The following is a 22,051-nucleotide window of genomic DNA, read 5'->3' as shown; positions in this document are numbered from 1 at the left end:
CTGTGGTGAGAGGCTACACACCAGGGAGCTGTTAGATATGATGTTAGTTATCAAAAGGAAAACCAGAACAACAGTGAACACCAAAACTGAACGGTAAGATACGACACTGTCTGTCTGATAAATCAGTGACCCCTGCATGAGTATGAACAGATTTAATACTTTCCAATTCAAGCTAGGTTAGGTTTTAAAAATAATGCTGCACTTGTTATCAGATTACAGACTGTTCCATTTGGCTTAGAGATTAACATAATTAGTAATTAGACCGCAAGACCATGAAATTTAGAAGGATGCAGCCAATCAGCCCATCCAGTCCAGTTGCTTGAATCAGAGGCCGAGTGTTCCATGCAGCTTTATTGAGATGGGACTTCAAGATCTGGACATTTTTTCTTTCCTTTTGGCTCAGTTTCTTATATTTCTGTTGCTTTTAAAGTCTGGTTTTTGTAACCAAGATGGTACTGGAGAATGGCAACTTTGTATACTTTTTACTTGACTCCAGTATTCCTATACTTGAGTACACATGACAATAAAATCTAATGCTAATTCTAAGCATGACTGATCTGATAATCCTCAACTCCACTTTCTTGTCTTTATCCCATAACCCTCTATTCCTTCACTGTTTAAAAATCCATCCACCTTAGCCTTGAAAATACTCAATGATCCAGCACTTACAACTCTCAATGGTAAAGAATCCCATATATTCATTACCCTCAAAACAAATTTCTCCTGCTATGTCGCTTAAATGAGCAATGCCTTATTCTGAAAATGTGTTGGCGAGTCTAGGACCAGAGGCCACGACAAACAACTTGTACACATTTATCATCTCAAGGCCCTAAGAATCTGATGTGTTTCTATACAGGTATCGCTCATTCTCCTAAACTCAATGAACATAGGCTCAATCTCTTCTTAGAAGTCAGTCTCTCCATACGCAAGATCAATGAACCATCTCTAATGGATTGCCTCCAATGCCAGTACATCTTTCCTTATGTAAGGGGAGTAAAACTGTTCACAATTTTCCTCCAAGAATTCTAAGAAATACGATCAGCATGATTTACCCTTTATGAGGTCATGCTGACTATGTATTTCTAAATGCTCTGCTATTACATCCTTTATAATAAGAATCTTAACATTTGTTAAGCTAACATTTTTTTTGTTTCCTTCCCCTTTTTAAATAAAGATACTTCATTGCTTATTTTCCATTCCTCCAAGACATTTTCAGGAACCAAGGATTCTTAGAAGGTTACTACTAGTGTATCAATCATCTCTGTAGCTGTTACTTTCAATTGTAGGATATAATCTATCATGTCGAGAGGACTTGGTTGATCTTTAGCCCCGTTAGTTTCTTATTTATTTTGCTCCTTTTCCGCCTTGGATAATATAGTATTTTTGGAATGTTATTACTATCTTCTACTGTAAAAGACCAAGGTAAAAAAGTTTTAGATTCATCTGCCATTTCCTGGTAATCCATTATTATTTCCTTGGCCTTGTTCTCCAAAGGGCCCGTATTAACTTTGCACTCTCTCTTCTCTCTTAAATATTTAAAACAACTCTTGCTATCAGTTTTGATATAACTTGCAAATTTACTCTCAAAGTTTATCTTCTCCTTTATTGCTGGTTTTGGTTGTCATTTGTTGATTTTTAAAGCTTTCCCAATCCTCTGCCCTTCCAGGGATCTGTGCCACAGCACGTTATTTTTCTTTTAATTTGATGAATTGATTATCTTGAACATTAAATTAACTTCTGAAAGAACTGATGAAACCAGGTGTCAGCAAGCACTTTGTGCAATGCCAGAACAGAAAAGAGTACCCCACAATACGAAAAGCAATAACAAGTGGAAGGAGCCTGAAACTGATATTTTCTGGATGCTCAAGATGCTAAACTCAGGAGGGATGAGAGCTAAAGCAATTTAGAATCACTAACTAGGAGCAATATTGAAATCATTGATCTGGAGGCTGTTAATGGTAGGGAAAAGTTGCAACAAGGCAAAAAGTGGTCTGGAAAAGAAGGGGTTGAGAAAATAAAAACAAGTAAGCTGACAATTCTGCTAATAAAGGAAAGCAAAAGAGTGTGCAATGGAAGCAGAGATAGACAATAAGAGTTGGGGTTTAGGATACAAGAAGCAGATTGCAACAAAGCAATTGAAACACTTGAGAAGCAAGGCCAGGGGTACCAGAGTGGTTGGGAAAGACTAAAATCGTAAGCAAGCTGGACTCAGCATGGGCTGGGATTAGGGTCTGCAACTGTGATTAAATATATACCTGGAAGTTTCATTACAATGATTTGCCCACACACACACCAGCTAATAGTTGGCTAACACCCATCCTTGAGGTACTGTATTCCATTCCAATTGGTAACCAAAAGGACACATTGGATAAAGCTCAGGCTGACAGCCAAACATCCATTTTTCCTACTTCCAACATTTTTTCTGACAAAACAGAAATTTTTTTTAATGACAAGATGATCTTTAAGCTCAGAAGGCCACCAGTCAAAGTATTAGAGGAAGCGAAACCTGAGGCAATGTGGCTGGATAAAGTAAAAAACAAAAGAACTGCGGATGCTGTAAATCAGGAACAGAAACAAAGTTGCTGGAAAAGCTCAGCAGGTGTGGCAGCATCTATGAAGAAAAATCAGAGTTAACATTTCAGGTATGGTGCTATCTGTTCTGAGGAAGGGTCACCAGACCCAAAACCTTAACTCTGCTTTCTCCTCCACAGATGTTGCCAGACCTGCTGAGCTTTTCCAGTAACTTTGTTTTTGCAACTGGATAAGAAGTTGTTTGATGAGGATGAAACTTCAAATTGTATCCATTATTCTTTAATAAAATAGGGTACCAAAATTTGTGCACCAATTGGCATAACCTTTGTAAACAAAGAACCAGGGGATTCAGGGTGTAAAATCATGGAGTTTTTAAAAAGGCTAGCCAAATAAGTCAAATTCAGTTATCTCAATATCTAATCTATAGTTTGATGGCAAAACAGCAACCTAACAAAATTACTTGTGGAATTGAATGCCCTGACAGAAAGCAAAGGCTAAAGTTTATATATAAATGCTGACTCCGAGACTACTTGGCTGGTGGAAAGACTGTTTTTCTTTTGCAATTTCCAACTTTATAAACAATTCAAAACAATGGTCACACACTGGAATATAATTGGAAAGTTCCTGCATTACTGCGCCCAGATTTTAATTGCTTCATAATTGATGATCGCACCTTCAGTTCGAACTCCAAGCTCCAGAAAATCCTAACATTTTGACCAAGCTTTTGTTCATCTAATACCTCATGACTAGGAATCATACTTTGTTTTGTTGTGCTGATGGAATCTTGAGTTTTGTTGCATTTCAGCCACTATAAAAACATTTGTTGTTGATACTTGTAATACATTCCAGCCATCAGATATTTTCAAAGTAATTAATGTTCCCCTCATCTGAAAAGGAATTACCCGATACACTTCGCTTCTCACACTTTTACATTCCAGTTTCAAGGTGCTACTGAAAAACAGCACAAAAGGAACAGCCAAAATAGTCAAAGCATCAAAATATTCTACACAACCATATGGGGACATATGCCAAACTCTGACATAAAGCTTTGTTCAATTGCTTCTCCTTCACCCTGGAGCTCTCACAAAGCGCAATGACAACTCAAGCCCAAATGCCAGCTTGTGGAATCAAACCTGTTTCTCACCATTCAATTCATGCCACTGTGCACTCAAGCACCAACACATTTCCTCATACCATTTTGAGTGTTGCTAAAAGAAAACACATTTTCTTGAAGCTTTTTGTCTTGCACTCAGAGCATTTCCCCACTTCAAAACATACCCACATCATAAACTCACTTAAATGGAAGTGGTTTGGCAACACAATTTACAATGCCACTAAACACATAGTAAATCTTTGATCATGTACTGTCTGAAACCAAGGAATTTGTTCTTCTGCATGGTTTCAATTCTGATGAACCTTCATCCCTCAAATGTGGAAAGATATTTGCTGAGTTCAAACTCCCGTACTCCCAGTTTTCCACCTCAGTTAGCGTCCACTGAAAACAGCGAATCCACGGATGCATGCCAAGCTCATCTAGTGCATGCATATTATAGGATTCTAAACGATTTGTCCAATTTTCACATTCAATGTGAACATCTGACAGCCTTGCAGGGATTGAAGGCCAATGTGGACACAGATCATAATAGTTGAAAAAAGGTGCTGAAATAGATATCCTTAATAAGTATGATTATAGCAACAGAATGCATGCCATTCTTAGTGACAGGTGAAAATGTGCTGCCAGGTGATGTACATGATATAGTTTATCTTTGCAGCTCACAGAGGACAACTGTACAAATTAAGCAGACCACACAAAACTGATGTCCCTTTACATGATCAGTTCTGCAATGAACTGGCCACATGGTTTGGTGAACAGCTCGAACCAATTTTGAGCAAGTTCTTCAATCACAGTGAAGCATGCTTCCACATTCACAAGGACCTCCTTATCAATAGTGATGTAGTGTCCATGTTTTCATTTGACATTGTTAGCCTATTCAAGTATCACTTGAAGAAGCTGTAGATATCTGCCTTAACTTGCCCACATCATGGCATTCCAAATCTGCCACCATTGCATGTATCAACTTATTAACTCAGCAAAGTTCAATTTCAACATGTTGCCAATATCTAAATTTTTTATTAAATTTTATTCCTTTTTTGATTATGGACTGAAATGGGAAATGGACTGTTTATAAACCAAGTGTTGTGGTACAAATTGCTGCACTCTTGAACAGCAGGTCACAAACTTACTACAGGTCATACTTACACTGCTGCAGCATACTGCTGCATACTTACACAGGCGTAGCAGCATGTCTGTTTATAAAACAACCTGTTACCAGCAGGTGTACACAAATTGAGAGTGAGTTAGCAACAAGAAGCAAACTCATTTGTGAAGTCACAATCAGTTGTGATTGACAAAGGCCATCAGCTTTACGATGAGTACCTGATTGGCTTGAGTACTGAACAGCGTGTGGACATGAGCAATATTAGCAGAAGCCATCAGACTACTGCAAAAGGAGAGAGAGATGGTGTGTTTTTCTCTCCAGTAAAACACCTAAAGCCTGAAGCAAGCCTGTTCATTTTCCTTCACCAGTTACAGTAAGCTATGGCTTTAACCTGTAACTAACAGACTTTGCGGGGGATGTATCATTCACCGGTACCTCCTGCAAGAGGTGAAAAGGGCATAGAGGAGAGACAGAACAGCAAATCCTTGGATACAAAAGGGCTGTCTTGTGAACCCTGTGCGCTGAGGTCACTGAGCGGTCGTCTTGTTTTTTCTTTCCAACCAGAACACCAAATGTTCTTTTGCGTGTCTGTATGTGCGTGTAAATGGGACAGCTTTAGGAGGAGTTATGAGTTTTAACTAATAGAAAATGTCAACAAACTATAGATTCATTCGAACAAATGACTATTTGTAATAATTTGTAATTCTTGGATGTGAGTTTGCTCGCTGAGCTGGAAGGTTCGTTTTCAGACGTTTCGTCACCATACTAGGTAACATCATCAGCGAGCCTCCGACGAAGCGCAGGTGTTATGTCCCGCTTCCAAGGAAACCTAACCAGATAAATAGGAAGCGGGACATAACACCAGCACTTCATCGGAGGCTCACTGATGATGTTACCTGGTACGGTGATGAAACATCTGAAAACGAACCTTCCAGCGAGCAAACACATCCAGAACCTCAACCCAAGCTACAAATCTGCTCAAAACTCGCTAGCACCTATTTGTAATTCTTAAGGGCAAAAACCTACATTGTTTCCCCCTGGATCCATTCTGACAGGCAAATTGGGGACATTTTGTACTTTGGTAACATTATTAATTTGGGACAACTCCAGGAATAATATGACTTGATTTCCATGTACTGCTCCAATAAAATGTGACACATAAGATTCCCACTTAGCATAGAACCCAACAAAGATATTTGTGAGCACTATGAGAAACATGCCTTCAATGGAAGGAAACAATCTCTTCCCCCGTGCATACGTCCAATATGTTGACAATATTCTTGCTGTATTTAAATCCCCAGCCGTACGTAAGAATGCCTTAGTGGGCTCTATCCTATGCTCAAATTCACATTTGAAACTGAACAGTCAAGTGAGCTTGCTTTCCTCATCAAGAAATCAGCCAGGGCATTCTCTGCTACAGTTGACCACAAACCTACTATCAAAGTGTGCACAAACACTGGTATTCCTACAATGCCGAATGGATCTGCTTGGTAAGAAATCGTGTAAATAGGGACCAAGCTGTTTGTTCACCATACAAACTGGATACTGAAATGGTTGCACTTGGTCCTGAAAAGAGCTGAGTGTACTTCAGAGCTCCAAAACTTTGAGCAACAAATGAAGCAGCTGTTTCACACTGCCACCATGCAGTACTAAATAAGTAGTCTTTTCCAGAAATAGGATGCTGTCATCAAGCCAAAAAGATGCGCCACCCGTCATACATTAAGTAAGGTAGCGTATGCTTTCAGTGCCACTGTGGAGGCAGGAATAATGGCTATGCATCACAAAGTTTGGCATATTGTGTTAAATAGCATATCCCTTTGGCTATTTGCAAAATTCGCATGTGTATTTAACATTAGCTGAGATTCAGCAATTGGCAACAATTGCTGGCTAATTCTGGATGGACTGGATTTAAACGGTAACCAATACAGGATTGCCAATTTGCAAGTTAGATATGTTAATGCACAGGGCTCTGTTACTTGCAACAGATAGTACATATAAACAGAGTGCCTGTTTCATTGCAGCAAAATAGGTAACAGTCATTTGCTGTTTCATTTCTCAGGTCGATGTCCTAACCAAACAGAATCAACCTGTCTGATTTAAAAAAACAAACACAAAAACTAAAACAGAAATTATGGAAAAGCTCAACAAGCCTGGTCAGCATCTGTGAAGAAATCTGAGCTAACATTTCGTGTCCAGTGACCCTTCCTCAGAACTGACTGATTTAAAATTTAATAAAGCCTGGTTGATAAATGTCAATCAGCATTGGCAATGCCTCTTTCAGAGTTCATTTGCCAACTGCATAGCGATCTCCTTTCATGCAGTGTACATGCTGTGCTTTTTGGTGAAGTGCCCTGACAGGTGCAAATCAAAGAAATTTTACAAAACGTCTTTTTCACAGAAATATTCAAGTTGCATACTATTAAACAACTCTTAGAACATAGAACATAGAACAGTACAGCACAGAACAGGCCCTTCAGCCCACAATGTTGTGCCGACCATCTTATACACCATTACCCCATAGCGAAGCATATGCAAGAAGAGGAGACCATCAAATCCTGAGTGATGGATGGATGGAGCAAAATAAAAATCTTGCATTTATGCAATATCTTTTAGGGCCACATTATGACCCAAAAGGTTTTACAACTAATAAGGTACTTTTGAAATGCCACTACTGTCGTATCACGCTCAAAAAGCAATATAAGCTGTTTTGGTGATGCTGGTTGAGAGGCAAACGTGCTTCAAAATACTGGGAAAAATTGATTATTTTAGTTCGTAAAAGTGGTGTCCAAAAACGTTTTATGGTCTACTTCAGACGGCAACTTGGAAATTGGATTAACACCTCATTCCAAAGACAAAACATGACACCCAAACCCTCAAGATGACAATGAAATGAAAGCAGGTGTACCCTCGAAGTAATGTGCAACCATCTATACCAATAGTTCCCATATAACTTTGCAAATCTCTGGGGCAGACAAAAGAAGAAAAAATTGTCTTATTACTTTGCACCATGTGTATCTCCATGTGACAGGATGTGGTGCCGCATTTTGAAGCTACAAACGTTAGGAATAAGGGCACCTGAATTTCAGCCGTACGAAGCATCTTTTAATCAGGTTTCACTATTAGTGCGGCTTTGGAACAATTTTATGGACAATAGTATACCATCACAGTTGGCAAGCAGTCTCGTCAGTCTACTGAAACACAGGAATAAGATAACTAGAATTTCACAAATTGATAATCTGTTTTTAATCTTAATGAAGTAAAGGTCACTTTGTTTAGCAAAAACTCTAGACTATGCACATTTCAAAGACATCTATAATCTGGTTATAAATTATGCAATTATATTACTGTATATAAAGCACAGAAATGGCAGAGGAGCTTTTCATCTCCTTTTTAATGAATCCCATTAAAAAGTTCAATAAAGCTTGAAATTTCAGGATTTCTATTCACTCATTACTAATCCCATCAAAAGAACATTTTTCAGATGTAACTTGTCCACTAATTAGCAACAATGAACTAATCGAAACATCTCTCAATGAAAATTATCATGACTAGTCAACATTAACAGTCAGGATCATTATGGAAAATTATTTTTACTTAAAACATCCATATACCACCTACCTTTTTCCTCCTCTCCCAAAATTAGAAAGCATTTCATAAACTGATTAGAAAAGGTTCAAATACAGTACAGCAAAATGTCAGCTCATTGAAAATTTATTGGTTAAAACTTCAAGTCTCATTTAATAGGCCCTATTAAGAACCAAAACAGCAATTTAAAATGCCGACATGTAAAATGCTTGTATTCTTTATTGAAGTGACTTGAAAGAAAACATAAAATGATTTCTACAGTAAATAGATACTGAATTACAAATCACTGACCATGGAAAAAAGCCTTTGATTTAAAAGAACATAACCCTATAAGGCATCTTCAATAAGTCAAACTCAGATGTAACCCATAAATTACAGTGAATGTACAAAAGTAAATTGCCTGAAAGACACAACATTTTTAGCTAAGAACAATCCAAAACTGAAATTTCCAAATAGTTGGAGAGCCCATGAATAAGCAGATATAATGTGAACACGTTATAAGCAAATGCAAACAATTTAACAAAGACAAATGGAGCAGACGATAATACTTTTAAAATTTAAGCTAGGCCAACAGATGTATTTCTGTTGATAACACGAAAATAATGACATTCCATATTGCCATCAAAATAGCTAACACGTTCGCTGCTGCTAGCAGCTAATTAAAATGAAATTGAACTAGTTAAGAAACAGGTTGCTCCTATCTCAGTTAAATACTGTTGCCAACCACAACATACCATTAAAATTAGGACTGCAGCCCTCAACGGATATCCATGTCAGTCATGGCTTTGATGATCACACTCTTACCTCTGAACCAAGGAGCTGTAGATTCAAAGTCCACCCGAGAGGCTTGAGCACAATAATTAATAATTCAGTGCGGTACTGAGGGAATGCTGCACTGTCACAAGTTACATCTTTCCAGATGAAAAGTTTTACTGAGGCCCAATCTATTCATTTAGGTGAAAGCAAAAGATTGAGTGTCAAAGATGGTATCCTTGGTATCCTATCCAACATTTATCCCTCAATCAACATCACAAAATTTTAAAAAAAGATAGATTTATCTGGACATTATCATTAGTTTCCTGCTGTGTTGAAATTGGGTGCTACTTCTTCTTGCATCACACTTTAAAAGTACCTGTAATGTCCCAGGCTTATGAAAAAAGCATCATATAAGTAAAAGTCTTTTAATGAAGTACAACCATGAAGACCCACAGGTTTCTATGTTCAATCCTCAAACCAGAAGGCGTAGCAGGAGTAGGCTACTGATCCATCCAGTCTGCACTGCCATTCAATTAGATCACGGCTGATCTGATAATCCTCAACTCCACTCAATTTATCTTTCCCATAACCCTCGATTCCCTTACTGATTAGACACCTGTATGTCTCAGTCTTAAATTTACTTAATGATCCAGTCTCACTTCTCATCAGCAGTACAAGATTTCCACAGATTCACAACCCTCAGAAGAAATTCCTCCTAATGTCTTAAAGGGCGACCCTTACTCTGACTTAAATGCTTCAGTCTAGACACTCTCAAGTCAAAACAATCTCTCAGCATCTGCTCTGTCAGGCTCAAAGAATCTGGTGTATCAGTAAGGTCACCCCTCACGCTTCTACCTCCAATAAATGAAAGTCAAACTTACTCAACCACTCGTTTCAAAAAATCACCAGAATCAACCCAGGGATGCATCTCTGGACTGCCTCCAATTGAAGTGTATCTTTCCTTAAATAATGGAGCCAAATCCATTCACAGTATTTTGGGGATTTTTATGTGTTTTTTTTTCCCCCCACAAAAGGTGGTCAGGGAGGAAAAGTAGAAATTAATCAATCAATGTCTTTAGCATTGAACATTATCCACTAACCACTACTAAAGGGTTGATTCCCCCATTGTATCAGATGAAGGCAGGATTAGGATTAACTGCATGATACCACCAAACTCTCAGATAATGGCCATTGTGAGTAATCATGAATTTGACTGCAAATTTTATTTTTCCCCACATGTAAAAGATTGTTATTGAAGCAGAAATGCCTCAGAATGTGTTTAATTTAAAGGCATAGAAAGACCTAATAATGAAATTTTGGGCAATCTGCACCTTTACATGGAAATCAGTTTAATAAGCAAATTCAGGTTTAACTACTGAAACTATATGTTAAAACTTAATACAATCAATGCAGATCCAGCCCAATAGTTGAAGCAGAGAAACATCTGCTTCCTTTCTAACTGAACGAAATCACCAGAATGGATAGGAACGAGTTAGCTCTGGATCCTTCCTGAGAATCGGGGTCTCAGGGCAAAAAGTATCATCAGCTGTCAAGAACTGCCAGCTAGAGGCCAGTGGCACTACTCAGAACTGTAGGTAACTTCCAGGGTCTTCACCAGAGCAAATGACAGATCACTGGACTTAGATAAGCGGAAACAGCTTTGAGATCATGGAGGTGGCACAGGGATCAAAGGCTGACGTAAGGGGTAACAAAGGTGTGGAACTGGATGAACAAAGCAGGCCAAGCAGCATCTTAGGAGCAGGAAAACTGACATTTCGTCATTCATTTTTCAGACTGAGGGTCTAGGCCTGAAATGTCAGCTTTCTTGCTCCCAAGATGCTGCTTAGCCTGCTGTGTTCATCCAGCTCCACACCTTGTTATCTCGGATTCTCCAGCATCTGCAGTTCCTATTATCTCTGGAGGTAAGGAGTGTAGCTTTCAGCTACCACCTTGGCCCTAATGACAGGTTCCTCAAACAGGGATTAGAAAGAGGAACTCCCTTAGAAGGCTGCAGGTAAACCCATGAGAAATTGCAAGATGTCCTTCAGGACGCATGGAAAAGCTGAGCTGCTTGCATTTAATCCTTGAACCAACCGTAAATTTGTAAAATCACAGAACTGATAGAGCTGGAAGAGGCTGCTTGCTTGGCCCATTGTCTCTACACTGCCTTTAAGCATTTTGTCATAGTGCCAAACTCCTGGTTTCCCCCCATAACCCTGCACATTGATTCTATTTAAATAATCATCCCATGCCCACTTGATTGCCTCAAGTGAGCCTGTTCCAGGGATAATTGGTGTCAACTGGCTCGATAATGAGCCTAATTGACATTCCACCTCAATCAGGTAAGTTGCATTCCTTCCAGACTCCAAGTTAAGCACAGGTTTTACTAATATTGATGCATGAGGTACAGCCTCACCCAAAAGTGGCACCATTAAACTTAACCTTAACTTAAAGCTCTGGCTAACATTACTCTATGTAGCAACACTGTACAGCTCTACTTCATTCACCATAGTCAATGCATTTCAGGAGCAACACGACAGACTTTTTTTTAAGATCAATAAAAGGGTACAGGTAATCTGTCCAATTCAAACATATTCGAGCAGAACACTTGCTCTTTACGCACCAATGCAGTGACAGTTGCGACAGATATTCAATGGACTTCCACAGTAATGTAGTAACGTAAAGAGATACTGCAAGTAAAAAAGGTAAACTAAACACCTTGAGACAAACAATCCTTAAACTACATTATTTATTTAATTACCTCATTTTTGCTTTTCTATTTTGTAAATTGTTTTAAGTATACCATGTGGTCAGTCCCATGTGTATAACATGCTGTGTGTTAAAATACTGCAAACATGTCAAAATCAAAAATAAAATTTACACCACTTTCTACATAATGTCCAGATAGAAAAAAATCTGGATATTTGCGAATTTAGTGCCAGGCCACAAAATGGGTACTTTAAACATTTTAATATTTTAATTATTTCAGCACAATGAAGCATTACCGTGCTTCAACTACTGCTATTGTTGGATGTTTTGATTATTAAGTATTTATACAAATACAGCCTCTATCTTGCCAAAGTAATTTCATGCTTCCAAACAAAATTCTTTTGCAATAAATACAAAACAATTCTGTGGGTAATGTGTTACATTTACCAACAGTAACCAGACAAAATAACATTAGCAATTCCAGTGTCTAAAATGAGAGCAAGAAAGAGAGGAGTATATTTCACTGTAGGAATGCAGCTCTTTGAAACAGTTATCAAATTAATCCCACATGTCAACTTTTACAATTGAGCCTGCAAATTAGTCCTGTTCAAGTACATGACCAATGTCCAATTATTCTAAATGAATTCTGGATCTTAATGATTTGTGTGGAGAAACCCTTCTTTAAAATGCATTATATAGCATTTTTAACACAAATTCAATATCTAAGTATTGTGCAATGTGAGTTTTCTCTTTCCAATAACGTAAGCTAATTTACAACACAAAAACCATTTTCAGTTACAAATCTTAGTTTGATAAAATTGTCTATATCTGAAATAAAATTATGTTGACTATCAACAGCAGAAAGCCAGTTTCCCATGAGAAATTATCAAGAAGTAGACAATTAGCAAGAGTAAATAACAAACATATTTCCAAAGGTATGGATTTTCTTGTAGATGAAGTAATTTGTGGCAAGTGGTAGATATTGAAAGTACTTTTTCTGCATAACAGGGGAATTTGCAATTTGTGAGCAGGTTCTTCCAAAATGGCTCGTGGATTTAAAGAGCAAGAAGAACTAACGGTTCAATTCAACTACTATAAACAACTAAATTGCCCGCAGTCAGTGTTCTCATCTGCACTTCGGAGTTAAATTCATAGACCAGTATTGAAAGCACAGAAAATGCAACATTTTCAAATGTATAGCAGTCCCATGTTGGGTGCTTCATCAGATTCATTTACTTTCGAACTTCAATTGTTGAAATTGGTATTTGAATTGATCCAATATGATTGGGAAAACTGGCAGGTAACTGCCACAGTGTTCATTAATCCCTATTTTTTAACCGTTAAGAGCAAATCAGGTACAGAAAGATGATTATGAAATATTAATCATTATGTTAGTGCACAACTCCTATTTGTTCAAAGATACTGAATGAATTTGCAATTTGACTTTTCAAAAATAAATTTACCGTCCTCTGCTTTCAATTGTGGTTAAAAAAACTGATTACCTAAAAAGCAAGCAACATTTTTAGTGTGTAGAGCAAGTCAGGTGAATAATTACCACAAATGCACAATTGCAGAAGTATGTTAACAGAAGAGTTACAATTTTTACTATGAAACTTAAAATCCAATGGCAGTGCTCTGAAATCAAACATAAAAAGGTTTCTGCCACACAAAGTTTGTAATAGCAGCTTCAAATTGCAGGGAATGGTCATTTACAATGATATTACAGGAAGCGCAAGGGATGTTTGAACCTGAGCTGTTCATTTAATTATAATGTCTATGATACGCAACTGTCTAAATTGTTCCAAACACCTCATCAAAATTATGGGCCTCACATGTATAGTGACAAAAATAATAATAGTTTACCTAGGTAATTCTTTGGTTGAATTTAATTTGAATAGGTCAGCTTCCAAAATGGTTGCTCGTTGTAAATCACACAAGACCAAACAATTGCATTATCATTTCTATATGTCCTCAATCACCTAATCTTGGAACAAAGTATTTTCAATTGCTTTCAGTGACCAATATTCATGTCTTATTACTTTTTACGTACATTTATTTTTTAAGAATTCTGAATCAGTATAGAACCATTTGACATTTACAAATGTTAAAATAGCAATTTAACAACCACAGACTGATAATTATTTCCAGATGTTATACTTTTGATAAATAAAATCAAACATTCATTTTTATTTATGGTTTGAATGTAGTATTTCTCCAAAGCTTAAACTGGGCTAATTCAACATCCTTTAGTGAATATCATTTCCCTTTCTTCCCAATAATCTTCATAAAATGAAGCACACATTGCTTTCAACAAGTTAACAGTAAAGTAGTTGTTGTTCTTCAAAGCTCAGAAATAGCCACCTTAGTTCAGAGATTTTTACTGAAAGAAACAAATTACATTGCAGATTCCCCCTGAAGGCTGGTGTAAATTTAACAACCTTCACTTCCTTTTCCATTGTTATACATAAAGGTAGCCTGCTTCCCCACTTGCCACTAACAGCTCTGATCTAAACTTTACGTCAATCTATTTGACAAAATACAATACTGGATGCAGAGAAATTGTATGTATAAAATGTTTCCATTTTTACGTGACAGTGAATTTTTAATTTTAGAATAAAAATAGTTTATTTTAACATTCATGTCTTCAAATGTCACCTTTCAGAAAGTGAATTTTACCTCACTGCAGTTTAAATGTCATGACTGAAGCAACACAAAGAATTCAGATCAACATGTCATGCCAAGAGATCTAAACTAATATAGAGGGAAAAGATGCAATTCTGTTTCAACAGTAATGTTTCATCTCAAGCAACAAAATTCTGTTTTGTAACAGCACTCAAATCAGTGCATAAAACTCAAAGTAATTCAATCCCTGAAGTAGAATACTACAATACGCTGCAACTCTCATGCTGCGGAAGAACAATTCTCATTCTGGAGTATCAAATATTATCCAATTCCACTACCCCCACAAATAATTAAGACCTTCTTCTCAGGCACTATAAATTGTCTTTCCCTTTAAGAATTGGCATTTTTGTGGTTCTGTCTAATGAATGCAAGATTGAAAAAGCCAAACGAGACCGTTGAAACATACATACGTACATTTAATAAAATTACAAAATCAGGAGAAGGTAGAGTCCAATCACACTCAAGTCTACACCAATACTTAATAAAATCATACATGATCCAATTATTCCACATTCCTGGCTACCCACAATAACTTTTCATACCCTTGATTATCAAAAATCTAACTACCCCACCTTAAAAATCTTCAGAAGTTCTGTTTCCACTGCCCTTTGAGGGAGGAGTGTTCCAAAGATTCTAAACTCAACTTTTGTCTTAAGAGGGTAACCTGTAGTTCTGGGTTCCTCACAAGAAACAGTCTTTACACCATCCACCCTGTCAAGGTCCCTCAGGATCTTATATGATCTATCAAGTTGACTTTACTCTTCCAGCATTCTCTACCAAACCTAGCCAGTCCAGCTTTTTATCACAAGACAAACCTCTTACCCCAGGTATTATTCTGGTAAAACTCTGAACACCATCCAATGCATTTACTTTTTTTAAAAGGGGATCTACACTCTGGCTGTAGTCTCAGCAAAGCCCCAAGTAAACGAAGCACATTCCCTACTTTGTATTAACTTCCCCTCATGATAAACTATAACGTTCTATTCTTTCCTAAACAATTTGCTTTCTTACCCACCAGCGGATTTAATCAATGATCTCAATGGTATCTTCATCCAAGTCATTTATAGATACGGTAAAAATTTGAGGCCGCAGCATTGACCCTCGTGGCACATCTTTTGCTACATCTAGTCAATCAAAAAATGACCAATTTATGCCTACTAGCTTGTACTTTGTATTGCAGACTTCCAGAACTACATGCAGAAATCTACACAGCAAAACTAGTGACACAGTAACATTTCACCAATTCTTATTTAGCACCAAATATCATTGAAGTCTTCCAAAAAGAATGAGTGCTGCAGAAATAAAGTACCGTTTGGTGCTCAACATTATGAAGTTTCAAGTGGATGTATTTAACAAATTGCTCTGGGAATTTAGGCTGCTTTGAGAACTGCTACAAATACAGGGCTACACCTTAACTGTTTTCCAGGTAACTGCTCATGGGTCAGTTAAATATTATTTTGTTACATGGAGTCATTTTCCAAGCAAGTAAAAATCATTTGCACTTTGATACATTTTCCACCAGAGCTTCTTGAGTTACTTCAGGCTTGTTGACTCATGAATGTGATCTTGTGAGATCAGTGACATTTTGGGCGACTGTGCCTTAAAAAAACGGTCCAGTCTTTAAATGGCAGAAAACCTGATTGATCCAGACCCACGTTATCCTAATACATTGTAAACAATCTGTAAAATGCAGTTCACGTAGAAGTTAAACAAAATGCTTTGAAATCATTTATTAGCTTGTAATAACAGAAGTTTAACATTAATTAATTTGATGAACAAGTAATGAAATAATATTTTAACTGCCACTGTAAAATGAATGATTCATTCCACTTAATCGCTCACTGACATTGGCTGGCATGACTATGACCCCTATTTCAGAAAAAGTTGTGACTACAACGAAAACCATAGATACTGGAAAAGCCCACAAAATTAGCTTTTCTAAAACATTACTAACGTTCAAAAGAAGTACCTCTTATTGTGAAATTATTAAGCATGGAGTTAAAGGTAGTTTTAAGGTTCTACATTTTAAAGCTGCAGTATTGTCCTATTGTTAACAGCTCCCAAGTGGTGTAAATCAAGATTAAACAATGCATAATCAGTGACACAAATTGTTTTATTTGGATCCTCTTTTTGGAAGAGACATTATCTGTTACCTCCTTTGCTGAATAATGCAAAAAGTGGAATAAAAGAAATATAAGGAACTGTGAGACTTTGTGTAGTTTATGACTTATTATGTCAAAAGCACTGATAATCCTTTGATGTCCTTATTAAAAGGGATGCATCATTTAACAAAGGAAGTGATTTTTATATTTTAAAGACTGTTGATTGAAACATTGTCTCCCTTAAACATACACCATAGAGTATCATACATCAAGTTCACATTTCATCCCACATTTGCACTTTAAGTATAATAAGACTAAGAGTTACACACAATGTTACATGAACGAATGAGTTCAAGATTTTAAATAATGCATCTTATAAGCTTTCAGGATGTTACTATAAATCTGTGTCAAATTTACACACATTTTATCTGATCTACGCATTGTGGATGAGGATAGAGATATTGTAATCATGCCATAGTGCAAAACACCAAAACAAAGAAAAATGGAAATAGTGCAAAATATTTTACAAAGTACTGAACTGATACAGACAAAACTAGTTTTACAGCGGTTATTAGAGGTTGCCATTGAAGTCTTATTGTGGCATTTTATTCTGGTCACTGGGGAATGAGGAAAAATGATAACAGGAAATTGTGCACTGTATATTCAGACCCTGCTTGTTTTAATCTCAGACACACTGAAGATTTGAAGCTTAGAAATATGAAACAAAACTCAAGCAAACACACTAATGCATAAGCCCACTAAAACAAACAGACCAAGTCATTAAAATTTGTTACTGAAGACCACTCGCTGATGCACCACTTTCAACTGCCATTGAAAATACTAATGTAATCCTAGCCAATTCTATCATGCAGTCAGATCGAATGACATTCCTAGAACTGCCTGCCAAGCACCAATTGCCAAAGTACAATAATCACTCAAGTACTCTAGGTTTCGGAAGCTTTTCTATCAACAGTTCCAGAGTAGTGTTTTTTTGTGCAAATGTGTATAAAACAGTTTTTTTTTGCCTTTTTAATTTTCTCTTTGTGTATAATTAAGACCGCTGGGTAGCTGACTAGGTACGCTGTGCTCTGTGGTGATCAGAGACACATGTGCAACACAGTAGCATGGAGATGATAATGAGACAATGGCAATAAAGCTTTTTAGTTTCTCCACAAAACAATTCTTGTATATAAACAGGTCAAGCAGGTCCCTTTTTTAAAAAAAGTGGCCAGTCATTGCTAAATCCAAGGTATTGTGTAAACACATGATGAAAAGCTAATCACATACTTTGTACAGCTACCAGACAAAAACATAAAAAGGCATTCCACTTTCAGACACTCCCACACAAGTTCTGCCACATTAGAAAAATTGTGATAAAAGATAACTGAAAGGAAAGGAAAAGGATTTTGTTTCAACTTTCATTTTTTTCTCGTGTTAGTCCTTCCTTTCAACCTAGTCTGTACAATCTGTTAATCTTCAAAATTCCTTGAGGTGACAGCAACAACTTTACCGCAATTCTAGCAGCTGTTCAGCTGACCCCAGTGGACCTTCTCCGTGGCCTGGGCCTAATCCAACAACCAGGCTAAACAATGTCAGCGCTGCTGTATCCGTTAACAGCCACAGCCCATGGAGAGAAGGCACTTGCTAACAAAGAGGCCTGCTGCTTTGCTCCTCAGTCAAGCTTGGCCAGGACAGAGCTGCCAAGTTAAAAAGAACACACCGTTGTACATGTACAGCAAAGGAAATCAGAGCTGAATGGTTACCGGAGTCAGTGCAGATTGTGGTTTCTTTCACACTCTACGCTCAGCTGTGCTGCAGACACTCCACATGCCTGACGTAGTCTTCTTTATCCAGACACCAGTGAAGGAGAACAAACCTCCAACAACAAGCACCAGGAAAAACCAGGACTGGAATCAAATACACAAAGGAGCTGGATTGTGATTGATGACTGTTCTTAATGGCATGGTCAGCCAGAAAATGCATCAGCAAGCAAGATATTAGAGGCAGTATCCCTGGAGTCTTCTGCATCTCAGATCCATAGCTATGTGTGGAATATAAATGCACAGCTCAGATGAATATATGCAGATCAAAAAGGATCGACAGGATAAAGAACTGTCTTTTGACAATTCAAAGCAGCCAAGAAATGCACCTATGCTTTGGATTGCAAAAGGACTCGAAGCAAGCATTCGCATGGCAGTTAATTAAAACAATGTTGCCAAAATTCATGACCATAAAAGAAAGACAGACTTTTTCTTTAAAAAAATCAGACGAGTTTATCAACAGTTATGCCTCTCTCGCCCTGAAAGCATGACAGATCAATAAAAATTGAACACCACATAGCTTTAGCTGGCTGCGCTGAGAGACACACTGTACATTAGCCTCTCAATAAGTGCTGCCTCATGGGAAAAACACTGCTTGAAAATAAGCTCCATAACCAAGTGTCTTTGTAAGTGTTCCACACCTGTCACAGCATGAAATCAATCCCAAATTCCCAAAACCACAGAAGCAAGCATGCCATTTTCAACTGTGAATTAATCAAAGACAATTTTTCTAATCAACTATGGATGTAGATAGGGAATAAGAAAACTGCAATGAATACTATTATTCTCAACAACAAAGCATTCATTAATTCTTGAGTACTACGATTGAAGCTCACTAGAGTGTGTAACATGAAATAGTCCAAAGTAGTTTGTGTTGGGTTTTTAAATAACCTTTCACCAGGTCAGCAAATAGAACCACTTGACTAAATTAGCACTAATACCTCGTTTCTAACCACTGTTTCCAATTGTTTGAGCCATCCATTTTAATAGTGGGACTTGAGAAGGGACTATTCAGGCAGAGCCTAAAACAACCATGTTCAGTTGTGCAGCTGTATTTTAGTAAATTAGGCATATCAGTAGAACCACCATAGAAACCAATGGTAACTATGCATTAACCCTTTACTGAAAGTGGGTATGACAGATTTATTAATGCATTAGTTAATGCATTTAAATTGATTCTGCATTCCAAAGATCTGAATTCAAGTCACTTCTCACTAACACATAAAACACAAGCTACTGGAAAATAAAAACCCTTACATGAGTGTGAAGGCAGTGAGATTTTAAAATCTCAAATCGTGAAGTAGATAGGCCTACGTAATGTTGCAATGTATTCATATGGGAAGTACAATACACTTTTTTTGTAAGAGAAACACAAAATTACTGCATTTCAATGAACAATAAACTCCAGAAAAAGGTCTGACCTAATCTCCTGCATTTCATTATGCTCAACCAGTTTCAATCACTCCAGTCCATAAGATTAGTTTCAAGTATGACACTTCTTTTCCATTAATGTTCAGCAGACTGAGTAGCAACAATTCAATGTCATGTTCTATTTCTGAGTAGGTAAGGAATAGAAATATAAACATTTTCTATTTATACATTCAGTTATAAATCAATTATTAAATGGTTGTATCATAAAAAGATGCCCATTTGGCTATTTTCACCTGCAACCAAAAAAAACTGATCAAGATTAATATTCCCTCAGCAAGTGGGTGAAACATTTACCTAAATCTCTCAGTATTAAACTCATTTGTGAAAGCATTCAACACTATCAAAATTACCTAAGGGAAAAGTTCCTGCTTTGGGTTAATGCTAACAGTCTTGCTTTTCAGCCAGAAAGTCATGAATTGACACCTCAATTTAGAGACTTGAAAACAAAATCCAGCTGACATCTGCACGTTTATCACATTCCAGAAAGAATATTTCATTATCTACATCTTCTTTCATGTTCATTTGCTCCCTCAGATATTTTGTCTGTGCTCTGTGCTTTTGGGGCAATACTGGGAGCACTGCATTCTATGGGATAGAAGAGATGGCAAACAGAGATGCATCAACTCTCCTAGATGGGTGAAGTTCCAATGGTGTACCTTGAATTAATAGAGGAGAGTTCTCCCTGCCTTTCAAACAACATCAGGAAAAAAGTGAACTCATCACGTACTCATTACTATTATGGAAGCTTGTGTGTTACATTTTCCAGAGTTTCAAAAGTGACTATATTTTAAAGTTAGCTGTAAAATGATATAGGATTTCCAGAGGTGGTGACAGGGGTTACCTAAATGCAAGTCCTTGCTTCTGCTTTATGACAGTTGCAACCCATAGCGAACAAAACAGGCAGCATATTTCAGGGAATATTTCAGGCTTTGCTAAAAACAGAACACCATTTTCTCTTGAAGAGCTTCAATGTACTGTTTCTGAGTTGATTATTTAATAGGCATCCTACAATGTCTTGTTACAAGTAAGTACACATATCTACAGCTACAAAGCAAGCATAAACACTAATACTCAGTGACAAGAATCCAGCTCCATGTTTCACTGCAGCTTCCATTTATCACACAACCCTGTCATGTTGAGCACCATTAGCAGATAATGAAAGGAGACAACGGGTGCAGTTACAAGCAAAGCACTCTGCATTCTACAGGCCTAAACATGTAGCCAGGGGAGCTGACAGACTCAGCTGAATATCCTAGACACTTAACAGTCTTTGTAACTGAAACAATAAAAAAACTTTACTTTTCCTGAATCAAAACACCTTTTGTTTGAACTGTTTGGTAGCAACAGTGGGCATTATGTATGGGATGGCCCCAGAGAATGAAAGATAAGCAAGAATAAAGTAGTTTAGTGACTGATTAAATCAGACAGTTATGCCATTATTTTAACTCAGCCTATAAAACCTGAAGTCTGCTCGAACACACAAAAAAGAAACTAGATTCCGGAGTCAACAAGCTTCAAAAGAACATAGGAAGGCTGATGGCTCGCTCAGTGGATCATTGTAAGCAAATAAGAGGGGAGCATTGGATGACCAAGCTAGACAGTTCACAAGTTCATTAAGACATAAACAATGACCACTCAAGCCCTCAGATATTTTGGACCTTCACTGGATAAATTTAGCGAGGCAAGGGTACATGTTTACATTTTATGAAAGTAATTTAGACAGTATGCAAACATGACCAAAGACTAGGTGTATCCAAAAAGCATGAAAACTAATATAGTCATTCAAGAATTCAGTTAATAAGATAATCTAAGCAATTGTGATCCAAAAGCATTTTAAAACAAATAATACTTTATTTTGTCACCCTACACCAAAAGAATTTTGAGTATTCCACTGAAACATAACACATCTTTCCACATTTTTAAGCCTTCAACTTTTCTCCCCTCTGAAAACATTCAGAATGCCAACAGCATCCGACAAAGCCAACGGACAACACGAACCTAGAAACAGGTAAATGTTTCTGAAGGGTCCAGACCCGAAACGTCAGCTTTCCTGCCCCTTTGACGCTGCCTGGCCTGCTGCGTTCATCCAGCTCTACACCTTGTTATCTCAGACTCCAGCATCGGCAGTTCCTACTATCTCTCAGAGTATGATCTGCTTTTTCCTCAAAAGAAATTATGGTTCTATTGCAAACACAGCTTCAAGAAACAATAAAAT

General features: G+C 37.3%; 1 protein-coding gene across 7 annotated transcripts in view; it reads right to left on the bottom strand.

The window, feature by feature from the left end:
• Positions 1–22,051, bottom strand: part of rerea (arginine-glutamic acid dipeptide (RE) repeats a) — a 685,623-nt gene that overhangs the window by 591,429 nt on the left and 72,143 nt on the right. The window contains exon 1 of one of the 7 annotated variants that reach the window (XM_048561800.2): positions 18,349–18,462. The exons of 5 other annotated variants lie outside the window; for them this stretch is intronic. The gene's annotated coding sequence lies outside the window, so the exon portion shown is untranslated. Of the gene's footprint in view, positions 1–18,348; positions 18,463–22,051 lie in introns of those variants that run through there. One more of the 7 variants, XM_048561802.2, reaches the window with a different exon arrangement.

The sequence above is a fragment of the Stegostoma tigrinum genome, chromosome 28 (genome assembly GCF_030684315.1).
Source record: "Stegostoma tigrinum isolate sSteTig4 chromosome 28, sSteTig4.hap1, whole genome shotgun sequence".
Taxonomy (NCBI): Eukaryota; Metazoa; Chordata; class Chondrichthyes; order Orectolobiformes; family Stegostomatidae; genus Stegostoma; species Stegostoma tigrinum.
Note: the sequence above shows the minus strand (reverse complement) of the source record. Positions and strands in the feature narration are given on the sequence as shown.